Source organism: Filicampus tigris, chromosome 6 (assembly GCF_054856515.1).
Source record: "Filicampus tigris isolate MCC_2025a chromosome 6, RoL_Ftig_1.0, whole genome shotgun sequence".
Taxonomy (NCBI): Eukaryota; Metazoa; Chordata; class Actinopteri; order Syngnathiformes; family Syngnathidae; genus Filicampus; species Filicampus tigris.
In genome coordinates, this window is record NC_141222.1 from 2,520,822 (window position 1) to 2,540,799 (window position 19,978).

Here is a 19,978-nt window from a genome sequence, read left to right on the forward strand (position 1 = left end):
AAGATGACTGATGAAAACAAATAATAAAATTATGGCAAGTTGCTGTACAGCATTTATTACACATATTACTGTGTGTGATGTTTCAACTTGCCTGGAATGAAAGCACACTGATGCTTATGGAAGCTCTCAAGGGAGGAGGAACCTCTGCCACATCTTAGGACTTCCAGTGTCTTGCCCAAGTTGCCTCCCTTCTCTATCGCAGTTCCAGTGTTGGTGTACAATGGAACTCCAGGAGGATCCTGGATGCGGGCAAGGTGTTTTTGCTGCACCTTCCACACTTGGGACATGCTCTCATGATTAATGAGATGCAGTCCAGTGCTGTCAGAGAGCCACCACATAGAGTGCAGAAGACTTTGGATTTGAGTACGGGTCTCCTCCACCACTCGGGTTGAAAAGACAGATATTTTCTCAGTCAGTAATAGAGGCAACGTAAGATGGCTGCCCTCTGGCTTTAGCCACGAGGTGCTTATTGATATTTCAGTCATATATACTACTGTAAGTCTTTGGGTGTGGTGTGGTGCATGAGTAGTCGTGACTAAACTAAAGACCCAAGGTGGATAAATAGCTTGTGCATGGCCACATAATAGTTCACTGACTCAGTCAACTAAGAACAAGGAAGCTGCCGAAAGTCTACAGTGATATATAAAGAAAGTTGTATTGTATTGTATGACTCTTGCTAAAATCTGTACTGAAATTTTAAATTGTGGTAAATGAAAACATTGCAATAATGTAAGCATGTTCTCTTTTCCAAACCCATTTTACAATAATTTGAAAAATAGTTCAATAAACTTGACTTCAGATTTCAAAATTACAGTACAAAGCCATAAACATATTTTTTAAACCTAAATGCATTGGGTATTTTTTCTTCTCTACCACTTTATCCACATGCTGCACAAAGTTAATTCATTCATTCATTATCCATACCACTTACCCTCACAAGGGTCGCGGGCGTGCTGGAGCCTATCCCAGCTGTCTTTGGGCAGTAGGCGGGGGACACCCTGAATTGGTTGCCAGCCAATCGCAGGGCACACAGAGACAAACATCCGCACTCACAATCACACCTAGGTGCAATTTAGAGAGTCCAATCAACTTTCCATGCACGTTTTTGGAATGTGGGAGGAAACCGGAGTACCCGGAGGAAACCCACGCAGGCATGGGGAGAACATGCAAACTCCACACAGGGAGGCCTGAGCCGGGATCGAACCCACGACCTCTGAACTGTGAAGCGGACGTGCTAACCAGTCGACCACCGTGCCGCCGCTGCACAAAGTTGTGTTTTTATATTTCATTGCAGCAATTTCTAAGTAAATTAAGTCTTAATAGAATCTTAAGCACCAAAAACAAATCTCAGTAAGAAATGAAAAACAAACTGTTAACTTCTTTCAGAGAAGGGAGGGGAAAAATAATGTTCCCTTGTGAAATTGTAGCCTGTTGAACACAAATAGTGTGGTACTTTATTGTAGACTGGTTCTAAAATGCTACCTCTTTCTCATCCCATCCATAGCAACATCGGTTCTCATCCCCCAGTAGCACAAAGTAATTGCGACATTTACAGAAGAATGGTTTCAACCACTTGGCTTGCCCTTTGGTCATGGAAATTAGAACATGCAAATTGCTGGTTTGGGCTGTTCACACGACAAAGGACGTTAGTTCAAAACAAATCCAGCCACTTGGCCTACCTTCAGGCTCAAAACGTAAGAAAGCCAAATGGCTGGGCTTTAGACTTTCTAGTGTTAAAGACGCCCTGAAGGCACTATTGATAAAGGCAGAGTGGTATGCCTTCTTTGTAAGAAGGACTTTGCTTACTAAAGCAGTTCAAACCTACTACATAAATGCAAAGCAACCAGCCGCGACTAAAGCTACAGCTAATGATAACAACGAAGACGCTAATGTAGCGAGCCATTGCAAAGCTCTTTGCTAGACTAAACTCGAGAACAGCCCAAGAAAGTCTTTGACCAACAGGCTGACGAATATTCTTGCAAAGCGAAGAGCGACGAACTGCAGGCCGATCAACATAGATGAAAACAAGGACAATTGAAGTGTAGCAAACAGCATCCAATGACCCATCATACAAACCACCGTGCAGGACTGCGGTGAGGACTAAAATCAGCAAGATGTATGACGATGAAAACAAAAGCAAACTTGATGTTTTGGTGTAGGATTTGGACACATGTATTGCTATAACTACAGATCACTGGACCTCAACTCGCAATCATGGTTATTTGGGGGTGACTGGACACTATATTGATGGATGAGTGGAACTTTATACACCATAAATACAGTTACATACATTCAGACAATTGTGAGTTTTGGGGCTTTATAACATCTAATAACATTATTAAAAGTAATTTGAACACATTATTTTAGAAGTATCAAACTGGTAAGCCTTCATATTCATCAGTACCTAAAAGTAGTTCTCAGTTTTAAAAAGGTTTGAGACCCTTGCTTTACAGTACTTAGGGCTGTTCGATTTTGTCTAATAGGAAAATCCTGATTATTTTCTCTCAAACCCGATTTTACGATTACCATTCCTTTGTAAAATAAAAAATAATGAAAAATGAAGTATTTTGAATTTCTTGGATTTTAACTTAATTTTTCTTTCTTTGAACTCAAAATGCCAGTCAATTTAACTTAATACACAGATCAATCCATTGGGAACAGCATTTTACTTACACAATAGATTTCAGATCTGTTCTTAATTAAACCAATAATGAAAGGGGAAAGTGCACATACCATCTGAAACAAAATCATCAACACGAGAGAAGGTAGACAGTCAAGTATATAAATCAAACAGTCTGTCAGCAAGTCATTTTGCCAACCAGCTAGTGACGAGCCTTTCACCTTTCTCCCTGGTCTTACTTAAACATAAATCAATGATTAGTGCAAAGATGTCACTCAATACAATGCACTGTCAAGCTTAAGTTCAGCTGGTCCAGAGGTCCGTTGTAGAGGAGAAAAAAAAGGGACAACTTTCAGACGTTGAGTTACTTGCTCACGGCTAGATACACCAAAAATAACAAAATCGAACGTGCTGATTTGAACGTTTTTAACATCGTTTTATCCAGGGAATTCGGTTACGGTTCAAAATCGCTTAATTGAGCAGCCCTAACAGTACCCTACATTGAGAAGTTCTTGGGACTTCAGAGACACCAAATACCTGTTTGTTGCTCATAAGTGGCAGCTCTTTTAATACAATGCATGTGCCTGGTAAGACTTTCCTTATTGAGTTTTTATCTGAAAGTCACACACAAATTAACCAACAGTTTTCTTAAAGGATTTTTCCTTTATGTCCAGTGTTTTCATTTCTCTGGAGAGGTACTGGATTATTGCATCATCCATTATGCATGAAAACTGTCACTGTGAAACCTGGGTGTGTAAGTCAAACGACAAAATAACTATTATAAATGTTAATGAAATATTGGAAATAATACCATCGTGTTTACGTTTGAATATTATTATTATTATTCAAATGCTATGTCTCATTTACATCTGCAACGATGATCACATGTGTCTTTCTTTGTAAAATCAAATCTGAATAAGATTATTGACATTACAGTCAACTGCAACCTAAAGTAGCTCTTATGATGGCCACAATAGAGTGTCCCTGATCCTTTCAGAGAATTGACATAGCAAGCATATGCGGCACCATGTAAAACCAAGTACTGTACTGTCATTGGGCCGGGTAACACAACTGTGGCACAGCTGATTGGTAACTTCCTTTGCTAGTTACGTTTTAATTGGTTGCAAGGTTTGTGGTGACGTCAAGCAGTGTACCTGAAAGGCACGGCAACACCATGTTCAACATTTTCAATGCTGAGCAAGTGAAAATGCTGTCCCATGGCAAAGATAAATAAGGACAGTAAAGACCTGCTCTGTCTGTAGACATCATTACAACTATGCAAGATGTATTTCAAAGGATGACAATTTTAACATGTATTTTCATATGACAGAGGTTTTCAAAAAGAAATTCCAGATTTTTTTTAAATATACTTCAAATGCATGTTAGCATATGAGCTAACGTCAGATCTGATCTCCAGTTACATTTGGTGAACCTTTATTGCAGAGCACCTGTGTCTGCACTCGCAAGACATTAGATTTGTGACAATTAAGGCCATCCAGCAGTGATGTGAATGTTAAATGCATAGGTAATAAAAATATTGATCATAAATAACCTTACCAGTCTGTAAGGGCAAATCATCCACTGCATTTGTTCTTATGATTTGTAAATGTCTCGTTGGTCTTCCGTGCTGGGGTGAAGCCAAATCCAAACAGGAACACCTGAACAATTGCTAGAAAAAATAGAAAGGGTAGTCAAATTAAATATCTGAGTTAAGTCTGCTTAAAACAGTTGGAGGCAGAGTGAGTAGCAGCATGTTTGCATGCCTATAAAAAAACATCCTTCCGACATTGTTCTGTCATTTACAGTCTGTAGGCATGCAGTTTAACTGTCATATAAATCAAGTATTTACCTTAATAAATTACACCCAGATTTTTACATATTGCAGAATTGCTTCCCTTGCACAAGCTGTTCACCAACGACAAACACAAGAACATCAAGCTGTAAGCTCCGTTGCACTGTACCATCACTTTGTGTGCTTTGTCATGTGTGTTAGGTCCTGGCCTTCAAAAACCTTTCTGACCTTTTAGTAAATGAATGGTCATGGGAAACTCAGTAGGCAGTGCCCAATAATCCGCAGGGAATCCCACCTCTGCTGGACCCCCCTTGGATGACTAGTGTCTCACTGTCTGGTTCTGTTCCATGCCAGTATGTCGTCCCTGGGGCATTGAAAATAAAACTGGTGGAACTGCTGCTTTTATGTTCAATATATAACTCTATTTTTGTTTATTTTATATTGAAACCTGTTTATCTTTTGGAAAAGTCTTATTAGTAAATGTTACCCTTACAATAGTAATAGTTGTAGAACATTGACTTAGACAAGAAAAAAACTATTATTGTTTGAAGACTTGATTATTTAAGAAAAAAGCTCTATTAAATATACTGGAATGTGTTTTTTTCAGGGCACCTATATAGCAAGTCAATGAGCATGAGGCCCAACAAACCACTGATGTCTTGACAAATTTAATGAAGTCGGATTCTAAATAAGTCTTGTAGCTACGTCTTTACATATGACACAGTCCTTCTATATACAGCAGTAAAGAATCATTCATGCTTTTCCGTGTAATCTATCCAGTTTAGGCGTTCCACAGCTTTGCCCACATTCAAAACAGCCAGTGTCTTTCTGCCAAATATTATTTCATGGCAGAGCCTCTCTGCAGTCAGCCATTTTGTGTCACAGAGGTAGTTCTGCAGCGCTTCTCTGGTCTCGTATTATTTCACGGCCTATGCTCACACTGCAGGGGGTACATTGTACTCTGGTCACTGAATGAAGTTTGAGGCATTGGCCGCCTGTGGCCTTTAAATGTTCTACTGTCCAACCTCGTTCCATGGCATCCCTTCACCCACCAGGCAGCCATTTTGTGCCAAATGGAAAAGATGAGCAGCTGAAGTTGTGGGATGATTGTCATTATAGTAGGGTAGAGTACTGCTTCTTTTATTCTATAAGATCCCAAAGGTGTTCAAAGGAATGCAACTTCAATATATTGTACAACCACAGAAACCGATTGAGATCATTAAGGACTTGCACTCTATGTCGATAAGTCATCTTTTGTCCAATTAAAACATGTCCAGATGACAATACAAAATATGTTAATAATAGTTAAATACCTTACCTTCCATTTTATCAACTGCTTATTCAACCTATGGTCGCGAGTGAGCTGCAGCCCATCTTAGCTGACTGAGTGGCATAAGGCAGAGTACACATGTACTGGTCAACAACCAGTTGTAGAGCACATACAGAGAAAAAGTCATTCAGACTCAAAACACACCTTTGTACAATTTATACTCTTTAATCAAACTAAGATGCATGTTTTTGAAATGTAGGAGTTAGGTGGAGCACACGGAGAAATCTCACGCAAGCACAAGCAGAAAATGCAAACATCACGCAGGAAGGCCACAGACGGAATTTGAACCCCGAGCCTCAGAATTCTGAGGCAGAAGTGCTTAGAATTCATCTACTATGCTGACATAACTAGTAAGTATTTCTTTTCTTTCTTCTAAAGAGTTCATAACCTGAACAAAAGTGACACAAACTAGAAACCCTGGGTTCTTTAATTGTAGCTCACTGATTGTATTATTAGATAGCAGTTAAGTAACATTTTTCCAGCAAAAAAACAACACCATTCCAGGTGTTTAGAGACTGCACCACTGTGCTCTGTTTGAATTTAAATGAGAGACGCTAGCCGTTGTGTCACAATTGTGCAGGAGTTAATATTAAAGCGAAGGTGCTACTGACAAGTTATGACTGGATTCCCATTAAAACTGTGAACGCCCATTAGGAAAGGAGATATTTTCATTAGGGCCCAAGCAGCGAATGCTGCAAGGACCCTATTGTTTTCATAGAAATTATTATTATTATTATTATTATTATTATTATTATTATTATTATTATTATTATTCTCCGTAAAGACTCATATTCAACATATTTCTGGTTATGTGTTTTAAATGCTGTGCATTGCGTTATTTTCATTGTATTTTGGGTATTTTTACTCAATATAGGGGGCTGGTTTACTTCTGCAAAAACAAAACAAAAAAACATACTGTTAATGTGTATGTAGAGAGGACCTGCTGTCTTTATCTTTAGTAGTCTTGCCCTAGAAATTAGCACGTTATCATTACAATTTAACATTATTACAATTTGTTTGTTTGCTTGTTTTTAATCCAATCCTACTTTGCTGTAGCTCAACATTTAATCATTTATTAGACTTGATGGTTTAGTCACAGATTTTCCCAAAAACTGTTTGCTGTTGTATGTTTCTTTTTCATAAACAAGTGTGAATTTTATCTAGCCTGGCCGGGAGCTCAATCTCTCATCGTAGAAACGACCCTGCCGAAAACTGATCATTTGAGCTATAAGGATCAGGTTATGTTTGTAGGTTAGGTTATGTTCAAAGAATGTAGAGTTGGGTCTCTGGGATTGTTGCTTGTTTGTTTGCCTGTTTGTTTGAGTATTTTAGTTTTGTTGGATAATGTTGGCTTTATTCAAAACGTCAATCAATAAAATAAAAAACATCCTTTACACTTCAGCTTATTTCAGACTCAACACTGAAAAGAGCATTTTGATACTGACAATTTTGTAATGCTTAAGAATGCTTTTTGTATATTACATATGGGGTCACTGATGGTGTGGTGGAAGTGTAGGTTCAGTTCCCTCTTGACTGTGTGAATGTTAGTGTAAACATTGAATGATCTTCTTATGTGCCCTTTGACTGACTGACCGTCACTTGTGAATGTCCTTTTGCCCAGAGTAATCTGGGATGTGCTCTAGCTCCCTGCGACCATCAACAGGATAATGGGTATAGAAAATCGGTATACAAATCAGGGGCTCTACATTATGTCCATGGATTCATCTACTCTCCTGAAACACAAGGATGCATGGCAGATGTTACTTCTGTTTATTCCAATTTTGAAAGACAACATTTTATATTTCCATCAAATTAAAGCTGCAGGCAGCAATGAACGGGATCTCACACCCTCATCACCACCACGCACTCCTGGAAATTGAAATGTGCCAATAAGAATGCCATGAAGAGCATGTTTGTTTGAGCTGCAAAGTCGGCCAGGGCCACAATGCATTGACCCATGTCTCTCCTCTAAGTTCACAAAGCTAAAAGTGATTTGGCACTGGTTAAATGACCTCAACCCACTTTCTTACACACTTTTATGTGTGTTTGGCCTCTTATACTTACATTTTTTTGTTAAAAAAAGAAAACATCCTTAAAGCCACCTTTTTAGTGCTCCCAACTACCAATAACCCTGCAGGTGGCATCGCAGGCAGAGGTGCACGCATATATTTGGAATCTTTTAGAAAAACCTCCCTGTTGGAAGCAGTGTTGCTATTGCTTATCAACCTGCACAGTGCCGTCAGCCCTCTCTGTAGTCTACCGGCAGGGAAAATTTGTGTATAAACCAACCAACCAGCACAACCACCTCCACGAACACAGCGCCCCTGACACCATTGAGGGTGGTGAGGGTTGTCTGTAAATAAACACCCATACACAGTGAGCACAGTACCACTTTCAAAAGTGTGTATATTGTGTGAGTTTTTGTTTGACAAAAGCCCTTTAAACTCAATGACAAATGTTGTCTTTTATGTAACAAAAATTCAAGATGGCATAATCCACATTTGACAGGTGGAAAATAAATACCAATGCAACCATAATCTAAACCAACGTAGACATATTTTCAAAGTTGCAAGACACAAACAGAGACAATTAAGCTGAACTTCGACTAAAATGCAGTATTTTCCGGACTATAAGCCGCTACTTTTTTTCCTAGGTTTTGAATCATGCCGCTTATATAAAGTCGAGGCTATTCTGTGAAATTTTCTTCCACCACTAGGGGCACTCTAACCGGAATTACAATACAATACAATACACTAGCCATTAACAGGATATGACTGCAGTTGGAGGAGTTCAACAGGCAAGGGCGCTATGCACTATGTTATGGACTAGGTGTTGCATTGGGTGGTATGCGAATTGAGCAATAAAAGGTTGGACGTTAACTAATAAACTGGAGTGGCAGCGGGCAGTGAAATTACGTAAGCTAAGTACTGTTTATTTTCTCTTGGTTCTGTTCCGTTCTAATCAGCAAAGTTGCTACTGTGATAAAAGGCACTGTTAGGAAAGAATCTGTTCAGGTACATACATGTAATTTTCTGTTCACAATCATTCTGTAAATGCATTAAATATCTAATTTTTCAACATATATAGGTGCGGCTTATATAAAGGTGTGGCTTATATATATCATTTTTTCATTTTTTTTTTTTAAAATAAAGTGGGTGTGGCTTATAGTCCAGAAAATATGGTACAGTTGAGCAAAACTAATACTAGGGCCTGTATAATTCATTACTAACTGCAGAACTAGTCACTACTTCTGATGTCCCGCACGAATTAGTTAAAAAGTGCAAATGCAAGTATGAAATATAGCTAAACAGATACATTATCAACATGTACATTTGATGAGTTTAGCTACAGAGTAGGATATGTAATTACAAATATAATTTGAGAAAAAAAAGCTCAAAATGATGTTTTCTCTCACATTTATTCTGCTTTATGACACTACTTTTCACATGTGAACTGAGGACTGGTGAAAGATACATCTTTCAGATGCGCTGGAACACATCATCAGTGATGTTTCCTGGCATCATCGGGGGTTTCGGGTCCCTCAACATCAGACCCCCTCAGCATAGGTGACCCAACCGGGGTGATCAATCCCCAGCCTGTGTACCAGCAGCGTTTGCCCATCGTTCTGCCCTCTTAATCCACAGCCATCTTGTGGCTTTCTCTGCGGCTTCAGTTGCGGATCTGACAGCCTTCCCCTTTGCCTCCCCGACAAGTCCTAGCCGGGTGAACACTGTGCAGAGTGACTGCCCTGCAAATCCCCGACAGCCCACCTCCAAAGGCTCACAGGTTGTCTTCCATTCTTGCCTCCTGCACTCTTCCACCAGCTCCTGGTACTTGGCACACTTCCTCTCGTTGGTCTCGTCCATGCGTTCCTTCCATGGCACAGTCAGTGCCAGAATAATCGGCTGCTTGGTGGAATCTGAACCAATGACAATGTCTGGGCGGAGCCTGGTTGATGTAATCCTGGAAGGGAACTTCAGTTGCCTGCCCAAGTCCACTTCCAGTTGCCAGTCGTTGGCAGAGGTGAGGAGGCCGGACTTTTCTTTTGGTAGTATACTGGGCTTCTCTCCAGCTCTGTAGAATGCAATGGTTTGTGGCTTCCTTTGGCCTTTGCTGGTGTTGATGGCGGTGGGAATGCTGTCAGTGACAGTCCTAAACACCTGGTCGTGACGCCAGCGATAGCGCCCATCTCCAAGGGGTTTTGGACAGCTGCTGAGTATGTGTTCCAGGGAGCCCTGTCCTGAGCAGTGCGGGCAGGATGGTGTCTCCGTTTTTCCCCAGACATGGAGGTTTGCTGGACTTGGAAGGACATCGTACACAGCCTGGACTAAGAACCTGATTCGATGGAAGTCCGCTTTCCAGATGTTGGACCAGGTGATTTTCCATTGCAGAATGTTCTCCGATTTAGTCCATGCTCCTTGCTGCCACATTCCCACCATCCTGCTGGCTCGTGCTTCCTCCACGCCTGAACGCACTTCCTCCTGGATCAGATGGTGACTCTCCTTGCCATGGGCCTTGTCAACTCTGGTTGACGGAAAGTAGCCAATGCCTGTACGCCCTGTTGCTATGGAGCCCACGGGTGCCTTCTGCCTCAGCCGTGACTTAGCCACATCTATGGCTTTGCCTGCGTTCCATTTCCTGCCCGTTTGCACCTGGATACCAGCTGATGTCACCTTTGGATCTCTGGATTCTCCTTATTGTAATACTACCCTTGTTCTGGACACCATGAACTCTTCAGTGAGGTCACTGACTGGGAGCTGCAGTATGTTACTGGTGCCATACAGAGCAGAGCTGCTTAGGCTGCGTGGTAGACTGAGCCATCTCCGCAGGTAACTGCTGATCTTTCTCTCCATGCCCTCGACTTTTGTTATAGGTACTGTGTACACTAGCAGAGGCCACAGGATCCGAGGCAGGATGGAATGCTGGTAAATCCAGGCCTTGAATCTCCCTGGAAGACCTGACTTGTCAACCTGATTGAGCCAGTCCTCAAGTTCTTTGCTAGTTCTCTGGATGGAGACAGAGTCTTTGAGGCTGCAGTCAAAGTACTTCCCGAGGCTCTTAACTGGCTTTTCTGTGAAGGATGGAATGGTGGCTCCGGCCAGTGAGAAGCGGAACCTGTCCATTACTTTCCCTCTTTTGAGCACTAGAGACCTTGATTTTTCTGGCTTAAAGCTCATCCAGCCCAGGTGATGAGCTTCTCTAGGCCTTGGAGAATCCACCTGCTGCCTGATACAGATGTTGTGGTGACTGTCAGGTCATCCAGGAATTCTCTGATTGGGGGCTGGCGTACTCCTGATGGTTGTCAAGAGGCCTCTGCACTCTACCTCAGCAGACTTGACTATCATGTTCATGGCGAGGGCGTGTCACCCCCTCCCCTCTTTTCTCCACAGACTCCAGCTCCCAGCTACACCAGATAGCCACCACTCCTTCCTGTCCAGCCTTGGCCTTCACAACATCTCAGGTGAGGAACCAGCTGAAGAAGATGAAGGCGAGGAAGGCAGCGGGTCCAGATGGCATCAGCCCCCAGCTCCTCAAATCCTGCGCAGACCAGCTGTGTGGAATTGTCCAGCACATGTTCAACCTGAGCCTGAAGCTGGGCAGGGTCCCCCAGCTATGGAAAACATCCTGCCTGGTCCCGGTGCCAAAGACCCCCCACCCGAAGGAGCTCAACAGCTTCAGACCAGTGGCGCTGACGTCTCACCTGATGAAGACCCTGGAGAGACTGGTCCTTGTCCACCTGCGCCCCCTGGTGAGCTCCTCAATGGACCCACTACAGTTCGCATACCAGCCTGGCATCAGTGTGGATGATGCCATCATCTACCTCCTCCACACTTCACTCTCCCACCTGGAGAAGGCGGGGAGCACTGTGAGGATCATGTTCTTTGATTTCTCCAGTGCTTTCAACACCATCCAGCCCACCCTACTGGGAGACAAGCTGGAGCGGGCGGGGGTGGCGCACCACCTCACCACATGGATCCAGGACTACCTCACAAACCGGCCACAGTATGTGAGAACACAGGACTGTGTGTCTGACGTGCTCCTCTGCAGCACGGGGGCCCCACAGGGAACTGTCTTGGCTCCCTTCCTGTTCACCCTCTACACCTCGGACTTCAACTACAACACCCCTACCTGTCACCTGCAGAAGTTCTCTGACGTCTCTGCAATTGTCAGCCTCATCACAGACGGAGACGATCGGGAGTACAGAGAACTTACTCAGGGTTTTGTGGACCGGTGCCAGCAGAACCGCCTCCTGATCAATGCGGGGAAATCCAAAGAAATGGTGGTGGATTTCGGTAGGCGCCAGCACTCTTCACCTGCACCAGTGAATATCCGGGGAACAGATGTTGAGAGAGTCTCAATTTACAAGTACCTGGGTGTTCATCTGAACAATAAACTGGACTGGTGCGACAACACAGACGCCCTCTATAGGAAGAGTCAGAGCAGACTCTTCCTACTCAGGAGACTGAGGTCTTTTGGGGTTCAGGGGACACTCCTCAGGAACTTTTATGACTCGGTGGTTGCATCGGTCATCTTCCAGGGAGTGGTCACCTGGGCAGGCGGCGTCTCGGCCCGGGACAAGAAGCGGCTGGACAAACTGGTCAAGAGGGCCGGCTCTGTCCTGGGCTGCTCCCTGGACTCTGTGGACTCGGTGGGGGACAGGAGGATGTTGGCCAAGCTGTCATCAATGCTGGGCAACCCGGACCACCCCCTCCAGGGAACCCTAACAGCACTCCACAGCACCTTCAGTGACAGACTGTTACACCCTCGCTGTGCAAAGGAGAGATTCCGCCGTTCCTTCTTGCCTGCTGCTGTCAGACTCTTTAACAAGAACATTGTGTAGTCTCTACAAACTGGCGGTCATTAGTGCAATTGTGCAGTCCTGCACCTGAGCTCATATCGTGCAATACCCAATATTCCCCACTACTGTAATACCGTGCAATACTCAACATTCCCCACTACTGTAATACCGTGCAATACTCAACATTCCCCACTACTGTTAGTCTAGTTTTATTTTTATCCAATGCTGTTCCTTACATTTCACTACAGCACTGCAGCACTGTTACTTAGAGTATTTTTTCCTCTGTACTATGTACAGGCCGAAATGAGTGTTCCTCATATTTTTTATGTAGATGTAGGTTGGTGTGTATACACATGTGTATATACACATGTTACTGCGTATATCTACATAGGTTTGATTCTAAATGTTTGCCGTCAATGTTATACATTAATGGCCACATTATGCCGCCGCCCCTGTGTGACCTCTATCTTTGCTACTGTAACAACGAAAATTTCCCCACTGTGGGATCAATAAAGGCATTCTTATCTTATCTTATCTTAAAAGATGACTGAGATGGTGCAGCCGGTTATAATGCCTTTCTCAAGCCAATGCCAATCTGATGTTCCTGATCCAGTGGTGAATCTTAGCTTGAAGTTACAGTAGTACTAAATCCAGAATAAGATCTGAAACTTTATTGGGAACATGTCGAAGGAGGGCAAGCTCAACAAGCTTGTGTGGGATGATGGAGCCATATGCGTTGGCGAGGTCAAGCCAAAGCACAGTGAGGTCCCCTTACCCCTCACGTGTCTCCCTTAGGAGTTGTGTTACCACACCAGTGTGTTCCATGCAGCCAGGCACTCCAGGGATTCCACCCTTCTGGACAGAGGTGTAAATGTAGCTGTTCTTCAGAAGGAACTCCGTTAGACGTTGTGACAAGATGCTGAAGAAAACCTTTCCTTCGACGCTTAGCAGAGAGATTGATCGGAACTGACTGATGTCCTTGGAGTCCTCCTCCTTCGGGATCCACACACCCTCTGCGCACCTCCATTGGTTAGCAACTTATCCCCTACGCCAGATCATCCTCAGGATCTTCCACAGGTGACGAAGGAGTTGCGAGCAGAGCTTCTACACAGCGCATGGGACTCCACTAGGGCCTGGTGCTGAAGCTGCTCTGGCTCCTTTCACCACTTCCTGCACATCTTTCCATGTGGGCTCCCTCAGCGCAAAATCCACTGATGGTGGTTGTGGGCTTATGAGGACGTTCTGTGGCTGTAGCGCCAGTTCTCTCTCTGGGTCGCTCAAGGTGTTGTGCAGAAAGAAGTTAACTTCTTCAGCTGAGCAGACTGACGTGACAGTAAGTCCTGACGTCTTATGGACCCAACAGAATCAGACACAATTTCCCAAGCACAGACCGTGTTCAGGTAGACATGAGCAACCTCTGGGGGATGTGATACAATCTATTCAGAAACTTTGCACCACCTTCATGATAGCTGACCAGCCAATCTCTACCGCAGGGGTGCCCATTACGTCGATCGACCGGTCGACTGCAAAGACATTGTGGGTAGATCGCCAGCCTCACATCCGTCCTCACTACTGTATTGCTACATTCATGCTACGTTTAAACCAACTGCGTTGGGAGCGTTTTTCTAGCGGCGCGTTTGAATTGGAGGCAATGTAGTTCGTGCAAGAGGGCGCAGTTTGGAGCGGCGGGATGCGGAGCAAAGCACCGAAAATCCGCCCATTCACTCCATTCGGCGCATGTAAACTTTTCATGTCAACTGTTTTGCCATTTCGCCTCGCAGCAGCCAATCAGCGTCGGGCATACAACATCACACACAGCCACACAGAGTCCTGTTCACTCTGCTGCCTTTTTTTTTACAGTTCTTGAACTTTACCAAGACAGCAATATTGTTAGCATTACCATCGTGTGCAAAAACTTTACTTGTTTTATATGCGCCAAATGGAGCGAATGGGCGGATTGTCATGTCATGTCATCTTCCAAACCTCTTATCCTATATAGGGTCGCGGGGAGTTGCTCGAGCCTATCCCAGCCGTCAATGGGCGAAGGCAGACTACACCCCGAACTGGTCGCCAGCCAGTCGCAGGGCACACATAGACACTGTCACTGAGCGGGAATTGATCCCACGCTGCCCGCACACAACTCAGGCGTGTGTACCACTAAACTATCAGCAGACGGTGTGGGCGGATTGTTGTTGCTGCAAATCTGCTTGAGGCTGGCTATCAGCAGCTACTGTCAGGACTATGTGTCCCTAGCTGTTTCCATTCAGTGCAAGCCATAGAGTAATGTAATTACAAAACACGTTTTTTGTTGTATTGTGCTATATAGGTTGATGCAGTCATGCAAGGTACACCAGCATATATGGTACATATAAAAATAATTCTCAATATATTTATAAATAATATGTTTTGCATTTTTAGTAGATGGTAGATCATTTTGACTAGGTCATGTCAGAAGTAGCTCTCAGGCTGAAAAAGTGTGGGCACCTCTGCTCTAGCGTTTTGCTGCAGACATCACCACCTGCTCCAACCCATCCCTTCACTTTGAATGAGGGTGTGATCATCTCACCGGCACTGCTTCACCTTTGCAACAGGAATCCAATATTCCGTCACCCAAACATTATCCCTGGTAGGTCAAGTCAAGTCCATTTTATTTATATAGCCACGTCTCAAAGGGCTTCACATGCCCAATATTAACATCCCTTGATCGTAACCCCCAGGAGGGCAAGGAACAACTCAAAAAACTCTAATTGGGGAAAAATTAGAAATCTTATAAAGGGGCCGCAGACTGGGGAAACCCCCTTCCAGTATGACCAGGCTGCAATGGATGTTGAGTGGGCAACATTTTACACATATGATGCTATACGATGTTAGTTGTTACAGTGTCAAAGTGAATTTAATCAGATGAGTGCTGCAGGAAGAAGCCTTTGTGAAGTGGGTCCCAGCCGAGTTGGTCAATGCAGAAATCTCTATAGCAGCTACTCCGGTGGTCAACCTCCGATCTTGTCCCACATCGAGTCATTGCAGAATCCAAGAAAGCGACTTCCAATTCAGTCATCATCACTTAACACCCTCCTCAAGCTAAGGAAGAGGGGGCAGAAGAGAGAATAGATAGGCAGTCAGGCCAACATGTATTTCAACTACATGCTCTGTAGGTGCTTGTGGCCGATTCCTGCTGAACTATTCCTTTGTCTTCAAACAGCAACTTAGCGTGCATTTGGACTATTGCGCTAAATTGGCCTATGTTATCAATTTGCATCGGGGGAAGGGCTGGGAGGTGGGCCAACTCCTTGTGGGAGTCAGTGTCAGAGATGTTGGAATCGTTTGTCTCTTTTTCTGCGGAGATGCGTAGAGTCTTTGATCAGCCCTTCATTAAACAGTCATCCGGCAAATAGCTGATGACATTACGTCAGGGCACTCAGCCAGCTGCAGACTATGCCTTTGAATTCAGGATTTTAGCCTCTGAGTGTGGATCAAATGAAGCCAGACAAATGACAGGTTTTGTTTGCGGACTGTCAGAGGACAGTCAAGATCAGCTGTCGATTTGGGATGATCCCGAGTCTCTCGAGCAGTTAAACTCATGAGTGATTCGGATTGACAATCACATCAGAGAATGCCACTGGAGTGCCAAACCTGCCCGCTCTTCTTACCCTCGTGCCGCTGTTTCTTGACTGCTCACCCAGCCCTTCACAAGCCCTAATACGCCTACTACCGCCGGGGAAGACAATACAACTCGGCAGAACATGCCTCTTCAGGAGGAACGCGCCCGGCGGGTTGTGCAGGGTCTTAGCAGTTTCATCAACCAGTTTCCACTCCGACCCACAGGGACCACATAAGGACCAGTCTCCGGACACACCCTGACCAGTAAGTGCTATTGACGGAAGCCTCGAGAGACTGTGACTCACGGGACTGTTTCCCTTTCCCTCCTCCTTTCCTGTTCTGGCAGGGCACAAGGTGCATCCGCCATCCGTTCCTATTTGGCCGGCGCACATCTTCAGCTCCCATCCCTTCCTATTCCTGCAGAGCATGACCTGTGCCTGCCAGTTTGACTCTTCCCTTCTATGATGACGACACCCAACTCTTACTAAAATCTCTCCATGCTTTCGCCCCACCATACATCACAACCTCCTTTATTACTACACCCCTTCTGGGAACTTCACACCGGCCTGTGGTACATGGCAAAGTAAATGGAAGGCAGTGTTTTACCTGAACGAGTTCAATAAACGAAGGTTCATGAACTTTTTCTTAGAGTATGTGTGACAGCTCATTTCGGCCGCTTGTATTCTGGATCTTTTTCTTTCGGGCACGACCCACAGCTCGTGACCTTAAGTTAGGGTAGGACATAGATCAACCAGTAAATTGAGAGCTTCGCCTTCTCCACAACAGACCGAGAGGGTCCGCATCAAAGCAGACGCTGCACCGATCCACCTGTCGATCTCACGCTCCATCCTACCCTCACTCGTGAACAATATCCCAAGATACTTGAACTACTCGTACACTTGGGACAGGATCTCATCCCCGACGTGGAGAAGGCACTCCACTCTTTTCCGAATGAGGACCATGGTCTCAGATTTGGAGCTGCTGATTTTTATTCCAACCGTTTCACACAAAACACATGTTACGGCCCACGTTGAGTCATGGCCATTTAAGTTGTGTGTGTTGGTGCTCTCCCCTGATGGGTGGCCTTTGTTAGCCATCCAATCAGAGCAGGGGAGAATAACCAAATTAGCCAATTACTTTCAGGTGTGGCACTGAGCAATTAGTTTAAGAGGGACTGGGTTGCTGGTGGAAGGGGCTGGCTGCGGGTGACTTAGTCAGTCCCTGGGCTGGCTGTGGGTGATGTAGCCAGTCCTTGTTCATTTTTGTTGGCTGGCTGCGAGAGCCAATCCTTATTCGTTTGTGTTTATGGCTGTGAGTGATGCAGTCAGTCCCTGGGCTGGCTATGGGTGATGTAGCCAGTCCTTATTCATTTGTGTTTGCAATCGCTGCCTTTTGTGTTTTTTCATTTTCCCATTCCAACTCACACATATGTTGGACCCCTCCTCATTGCCATCTTGAGGGGTCGTAACACACATACAAACTGATTGGGCGAACTCCCATGCACTCTCAAGTACCCTGCTGAGGGTGTAGAGGTGGTCCACTGTTCTACGGCCAGGGACGAAAACCACACTGCTCCTCCTGAATCCGAGATTCGACCTCGGTCTGCCAATCCAGAGGCACTGTACCCGATGTCCATGTGATGTTGCCGATGTGTGGTAACCATTACAGCCCCACCACATCCAGAGCCTTTATGAACTCCGGGCGGATCTCATCCATCCCCGGGGCTTTGCCACCAAGGAGATTTTTAAGTACCTTGGTCACTTCAAACGATAGGCGAGCCCACCTCGGAGTCTCCTGGCTCTGCTTCCTCAGCGGCATGTCGGTGGAATTGAGGAGGTCTTCGAAGTACTCTCCTCACCGACTCACAACGTCCCGAGTCGAGGTCATCAGCACACCATCTCCACTATATACAGCATTAATGGCGCACTACTTCCCTCTCCTGAGACGCCGGATAGTGGACCAAAATTTCCTCGAAGCCTTCCGGAAGTCATTTTCCATGGCCTCACCGAATTCCCCCCACGCCTGAGTTTTTGCATCAGCAGCCGCTGAAGCTGCATCCCGTTTGGCCAACCGGTATCTGTCAGCTACCTCTGGAGTGCCACAGGCCAAAAAGGCCTGATAGGACTTTCTTCATCTTGACAGCATCCCTTGTCGCTGGTGTCCACCAGCGCGTTCGGGGATTGCTACCATGACATGCACCGACCACCTTACGGCCACAGCTCCGATCGGCTGCATCAAACAATGGAGGCGTGGAACATGGTCCACTCAGACTCAATGTCCCCTGCCTCCCCTGGGACGTGGGAAAAGTTCTGCCAGAGGTGGGAGTTGAAACTCTTTCTGACAGGGGATTCTGCCAAACGTTCCCAGCAAACCCTCACAATACTATTTGGGTCTGCCGGATTGAACCAGCATCTTCCCCCACATCCGAGCCAACACACGACCAGGTGGTGATTAGTTGACAGCTCCGCCCCTCTCTTCACCCAAGTGTCCAAAATATGCAGCTGCAAATCCGATGATATGACTACAAAGTCGATCATCGAACTGTGGCCTAGGGTGTCCTGGTACCAAATGCACATATGGACACCTTTATGTTTGAACATTAAGTTCGTTATGGACAATCCGTGATGAGCACAGAAGTCCAGTAACCAAACACCACTCGGCTTCTGATCGGGTTGGGCAATTCCTCCCAATCACACCTCTCCAGGTCTTACTGTCATTGCCCACGTGAGCATTGAAGTCCCCCAGCAAAATGATGGCGTGCCCAGGGGTAGCGCTCTCCAGCACACCCTCCAAGGACTCCAAAAAGGGTGGGCACTCTGAATTGCTGTTTGGTGCATAGGCAAAAACAACAGTCAAGACCTGTCCCCCCGTCCCCCTCCTAAGTCAGAGGGAGTCTCTCCTCTCGACCACCGGGGTAAACCCCAATGTACAGGCGCCAAGCTGGGGGGCAATAAGTATGCCCACACCTGCTTCGTGCCTCTCACCTTGGGCAACTCCAGAGTTGAAAGGTCTCCAACCCCTCTCGAGAGGACTGGTACCAGTGCCGAAGCTGTGTGTGGAGGGGAGTCCGACTATATCTAGTCGAAACCGCTCTGCCTCATACACCAGCTCGGGCTCCTTCCCTGTCAGAGAGGTGACATTCCATGTCCCATGAGCTCGTTTCTGTAGCCAGGGGTGGTCCCCGCCTTTTGCCGCCACCCAGCTCCCATAGCACGTGCCTCCTTTGGCACCTCCCACATGGGGTGAGTCCATGGGAAGTGGGACCCACGATGCCTTTTCGGGCTGAGCCCGGCCAAGCGCCATGACTGCAGGCCCGGCCACCAGGCACTCGTCAACGAGCCCCACCTCCAGGCCTGGCTCCAGAGGGGGGCCCCTGTGACCCGCGTCCGGGCAAGGGAAAACGGAATCCACTGATTTTTGTCATCACAAGGGGTCTTTTGAACCGTGCTTGGACCTGTTTGCCATGGGTGACCCTGCCAGGGGCATAAAGCCCAAGACAACTTAGCTCCTAGGATCATTGGGACACGCAAACCCCTCCACCATAGTAAGGGGATGGCTCCTGGAGGGGACATTTCACTCTTCTCAGTTATGAAGCTTTTTTAAATGTTAAATACAGTGAAATCAGATGAGCATAATTAGGAAAACAAAAAAGCACTGTGCTAACGAAAAATAAAATAAATATTTTTTATGATTTTATGTGGACTTTATTTATCCAAAAGGTTTTGCTTTGCTTCACAAAAGGGGGAGGTACGTGCCATCCCCCCAGGTGCTTGGTGGGACTTTGGAATCTCAGTTCAGTTTGCCTCCGGGGCGACTCCCCAGGAAACCAAAAAATAAGCA

General features: G+C 45.4%; 1 pseudogene; it reads right to left on the reverse strand.

Annotated features, from left to right (window-relative positions):
- Positions 1-9,326: 9,326 nt before the first annotated feature.
- The window catches only part of LOC147145456 (uncharacterized), a 30,710-nt pseudogene continuing 20,058 nt past the window's right edge, over positions 9,327-19,978 (reverse strand).